The 5442-nt window shown below is 49.8% G+C and overlaps 1 long non-coding RNA gene across 1 annotated transcript; it reads right to left on the bottom strand.

Moving 5' to 3' along the window:
• Positions 1 to 502: 502 nt before the first annotated feature.
• On the bottom strand, positions 503 to 4981 carry LOC137847211 (uncharacterized). The gene is made up of 2 exons (XR_011090859.1): positions 4290 to 4981; positions 503 to 727 (listed from the first exon to the last, which is right to left on the bottom strand). It is a non-coding gene; the product is annotated as an uncharacterized lncRNA (long non-coding RNA).
• Between the last annotated feature and the right edge of the window lie 461 nt (positions 4982 to 5442).

Below are 5442 nucleotides of genomic sequence, written 5' to 3'. Positions count from 1 at the left end.
AGTTTGAACATAATCAACTCATACATATTGCAGAAACTAAGCTCAGGATTGGTTAACACTTCCCGGGCTTTTCAGTCTGGTCCTCCTTCTTTTGGCTACCTGTCCCACCTTAGGGACTTTCCCGATCGCCCAAGGGCATCGTGTCCTTGAGCCTGATTGGCTCTCAGCCAGCTGCATACGTGCCAAGGCTCATGTGAGTTGAGTACGGTGCTTCACCAGCCCATTGTCTCCCAACTGCTCAACATTCACATGTCCTGCCTCACTTAACGATTCCTCCACAATTCCCCCGTTTTTATTTTGCAGCAACTATAATCAATATAACTATAAGTAGAAAACGAAGTTCCTCTTTGACGAAGAAAAAACCATCCACCCGTTCCCAAAAACAGATTTAAACCAACCTTCAAACCAACTATCTTGTACTACAATTTTTTGCGTATGATCCCTTAACCATTTCAAACATAATCAACTCATCAACAAAAGGATCAGACGCAGAAGCGAGGAATAGGCAAAATGAACTTTGTCCGGTTTCATTTGCCCAAGTGACCCACATATTGGTTTGAGGATCGATTTTGCTTAGGATGGCACTATTACGTCCAACCGTCATTGTCAAAGATAATGCAACCAGAATCCCTTGTGCCGTTAGATCAGCCATGGTTGCTGTTATTCGTACTTGATGACTTTTCTTCAATGGCTGGTTTAACACATCGACTAGGAACCCAGGTTGGCCCTGTAGGGGAAGAGATACACACATAACCTCGCCCCATATAAATCACATCAGCAGGCCCCAGCCATTGTCCTGTTTTCGTATCTCGGTACAGTACTCTCATAATACATTTATTATCATTTTCAGACTTAATGTAATGACGTGTCGCGGGTGGTTCCTCATCATCTCCATGCTATGAACCCCTAAACCCTGCTTAGCAGCGTCATTGTAATCACAGGTGTTATTTGTATTTTTGTACCGGTATGGCCTTTTCCAGGTTCCTGTAGCAGGAATCATCTGATATCCACGGCTACGTTCACATTTGTAGCCACCTTTCAGGTTGATACATATTTGACTACAGATACCAGGGTTTTGACATTTATCAAAATCTCCACAGTTTCTCTTGTCTACAAACTCAAACCCAGCTGGACAGTCACATTCATTTATGTTGCATTCCTTCAGGGGCTCATCACCCCAGTCCTTGCAGCCTCTCTGCTGGTTACACACTTTATTGATATCTATGCATTCTCCACTTCTGCACTTGAATTTGCCAGGTCCAGAGCACTGAATAACATCGTTACAGTTTGCTTCATCAGTGCCATCCAGACAGTCTCTCACACCACTGCACTGCCTACTCCTATGAACACAGTTCCCATCTTCACATCTGAACTGGTCTGGCCTGCAAGTCTGAGAAGGGCAGTTAATTTCATCACTTCCATCCTTGCAATCAGGATCTCTGTCATAGTCTTTTTCACCTGAGCCGCACTGCACCTCACTCACATAACACTTCACCAGAGGTGCAGGCTGGCGGCCACGCTGCTCCAAAGATACATCCGAGTGGTCGGAGCAGTCACCTTGACCATTGCAGACAAAGCTTTTGGAAATACATTGCCCACTACTGCATGTAAATTCTGCTGCACTACAAGTCACAATGCCGCAATTCTCTTCATCTTCTGCACTGTCACAGTCCTTTTCACCATCACATTTCCAGGACACTGGTGCCCGCCGCCCCGCACCTGTGTCACTTATACTACTGCTATTACCCATGCCGTCAGTGTCAGTGGCATCCTCCTGGTACCGTTTCTGTCTTTGCCGCCCCTTACTCTCCCCCTTTTCTTTTTGCCACTGACCATTCACCACAAATGGATGAGACACATGATTCCTAGTTAGGAAAGAGCGTGTAACATCTGCTATACTGCTGCAGGCGATCTGCTGGTTTTGATAATACTCTAGCTGCCTCTCTGCCAGGTCCACGCGCTGCAGCAGGTTCTCAATGAAGTGCTGGAGCCTGGCTTTTCCCCGCAATTCTTTTTCTGCCTCCTCCTCGAACTCGCTGAGGCGCTGCTTCAAGGCCGCGATCATCTCCACCGCCACGTCCACCTGCCTGCTGAGCACCCGCTCCCTCCGCTGCACCTCCTGCTGCTTCTGCGAGAGCTGCACGAAGGCCTCCCGCACCTCCAGCAGCTCCGCCGTCTTCTAGGCCAGCTCCCTGGTCAGCCTGTCGAGCCGCTTCTCCATCGTCTTGTCCACGGCCTCCACCATCCTGTTGAACTTCGCCCTGACATGCGCGCCGCGGCAGAACCGACCGCGCTCCCCGCAGCGCGGGCAGCGGAACGGCAGCGCCGGGCCGGCCACGGGCAGCGGCTCCGGCCACGGGAAGCCGCCCTGCTCCGCGCCGTCCTGCTGCATCCTCCGCCTCGGCGGGGCGGGCTTGGGAAACTTCGGGCACAGGGACCGGGACCGGCCCCAGCCGAGAGGTGGCCGCCCGCGGCCGCGCTGCCCCGGCCGGTGCCGGCGCCGAGGCCGGGAGCCGAGCGGCCGCGGGAGGCGTTTGCGACTCTTCCCGCTGTTCCGGCTGTTTCCCGGCACGTTGCGTCGACATGCCGCTTCCTTGTGATTGTTCGACTGACAATTTGAGCACCATACTGCCCCAGCTTTGCAGTGTCGTCTCACGTGTCCAAAAGCACCACAACGATAACATCGGCAGCGGTGTGGTAATTGGTTACTAGGGGGTGGTACTGGACCACCGGCGGTTTGCAAAGGAGCAAGAGCTGCAAGGACCTGACTCTGTGTAGACTGAACATGCTCTTTCACAGCCTGTGCCTGTTCTCGCATGCTGTCACCTAATTGCTTTACTGCCTCTACTAACATAGCCTGTTGGCCTACTGGTACCTGAGCCATTCTTTCCAACCCTTCCTCGATTGTCCATGTCCCGGGTAAGGAAGCTAATATACTACGAGTTGAAGGGTTGCAGTTTTGAATTGCACACTGCCTTAGAATAGTGCCCTTTAGATAATCAGGTACCCCAGCCGCTTCTATTGCGTTTGCTACTCGATCAATAAACAACCCAAATGGTTCCTCCCTTCCTTGCTTGATGCCCATATAGGATGGTATCCCCCCTGGCTCTCTAATTTGGTCCAAGGCTCTTCGAGCCAATCTCATTGATTCTTTAGCTTTGTCTGGACCTAGCAACGCTTGTGTCTCTAATCTATAATATGGTCCGAGTCCCATCAATTCCTCCAACGTGACACCATACAACGGATCTCCAGGTGCCCTTATCACAGCTACTGCCTCTTGACAAACACTTTGCCAATGCGCATTAAAAAGAAGCTGTTGATGTTGTGTTAGGATCAGCTTCATTATACCACGTATGTCCCCGGGGAGCAATATATTAGTTCCCCAAATATAATCTAACATTTGCCGAGTAGGTTCCCCCTTTAAACCAGAATCATTTACTGTAGATCGTAATTGAGTTAATAGTTTCCAGTCTAAATTTGTCATATTAACGGTCACATTCCCCTGTGTATCTGGTGGCGAGTATACTACCGGAAAAGCTTGTGTTAACTGTGCTGCCGTTTCATAATTCCCTTCACGCAGTGCCTCATTTGCTATTTGCCTCCATCGCTCCTTTCCAAGGCCAATAGGGCCTGGGTCGAAAGGCACGTTCAGGTCAACAGGGGGCGTAACAGCAAAGGCCTTCGATGGCTGCAGACCTTCTCTTCCCTGCGCCCCTGTTGTGAAGGGATTTATATTTGATAGAAATGAGTTAGCACTGGTCTTTTCACTTGCTCCTTTCTCACTTTCTATTGGAGCAGTTGGAGCTGTTGGTAGTGAGAGCTCCTCCTCTACTACAGAGGACATTGTCACAGGCACCCCCGAAATTCCCGAGGCCCCCTGTGTAATAGTAAAAGTTCTAACGGAAGGTGGCAACGGGCAATCTGTGCCTTCCATATTTATTTGCTGTGGATTAACATTATTAACCCTTCTTGGTGGTCCTGACCACTCTGTTGCAGCAGCAGCAACTCTTTGTTCATCTTTATGTGTGGCTAATGCATTAGCCACTATTCTCCATGGCCTCATCAAATCTCCCAGTAAACTTAACATCGTTCCTAACATCATCAAACAATTTATTTCCAAATTTACGCCACTCTGTTTGTTCAAAAACTGTATCAGGACTTGTAAAACAACCCTTAGCTAGCCCATATACTAATAACCCTGGCAAATCTTTTTCTACAATCTGTATCTAAAATGCTCCGCTTTTCTAAAAAGCATTTGAGCAAATAATACGCCGCTTATCTTTTCATACCTTTATATACGTCGGTTGCAGCCTTTGCAAAGACCTCGGCGGCGCTTTTCCGGCGGGACCCTAAATAGGCTCATCCCGGGTGCGGGGACTCCCTTTCACCTTCCGAGCTGCAGATCTCGGCGACGCGCGACCAGCGGGATCCACTCCCGGGTGCGGGGGACTTCACATCCTTTTCACCTTCCCGGCGCGGGTGCAGGGATTCTTGTCCTTTTCACCTCCTGGGCTGCGTTGCAGGACCGGCTTCTCCTTTATTCCGTCCAACCGTGGCCCTGGATCACTGCCAGCAGTGTCCAAATCCTGTTCAGACCGGTCCCTGTTCGGGCGCCAATTTGTTGCCGACGGAAGGAAGACCCAGCACATCAATATGAGTTAACAGTGAACTTCAACCTTAATGGATAGCTCAGTCGTCTTTTATCTAGTTTGAACATAATCAACTCATACATATTGCAGAAACTAAGCTCAGGATTGGTTAACACTTCCCGGGCTTTTCAGTCTGGTCCTCCTTCTTTTGGCTACCTGTCCCACCTTAGGGACTTTCCCGATCGCCCAAGGGCATCGTGTCCTTGAGCCTGATTGGCTCTCAGCCAGCTGCATACGTGCCAAGGCTCATGTGAGTTGAGTACGGTGCTTCACCAGCCCATTGTCTCCCAACTGCTCAACATTCACATGTCCTGCCTCACTTAACGATTCCTCCACAGGGGGGGGGCGGGGAATCTCATTGAAAATACTCCATGTGAAGAATTACAGTGAGGTATCACAGTAAGAGGCTCAGAAGTGAAGAAAGGCCATTTGTTATAAGGTTGCCTGAGCAACCTTCATCCTCACCTTTTCTCTCTGTATTCTCTTACCCATATGGGAGCATTCAACCCCACAACTTGGGGTGGGTGGTCCCCACTGAATAAAAGCAACAACACAAATGTGACACAGCCATGCCTGGTACACAGAGCATTGTCCCTGTTGCTTGCTGTGCATTTCTCTGACTCTTCCTCCCCAGCACTAGGCTGAGGGACAGGGATCAGGCTCTCAAAGAGGCAAAGGGAGCAGATGACATTGAGGAGGCAGTCAGAGCTAGCTGGGAACATGTAAAGTCAGAGTGAGTTTCGCTGCTTTGAGTTCTGGAGTTGCTAGGAAGGAAACTATTGAAGCATCATGA

The sequence above is a fragment of the Anas acuta genome, chromosome W (assembly GCF_963932015.1).
Source record: "Anas acuta chromosome W, bAnaAcu1.1, whole genome shotgun sequence".
NCBI lineage: Eukaryota > Metazoa > Chordata > Aves > Anseriformes > Anatidae > Anas > Anas acuta.
The sequence above is the reverse complement of the archived record's forward strand: the minus strand, read 5'-3'. Positions and strand labels throughout refer to the sequence as shown.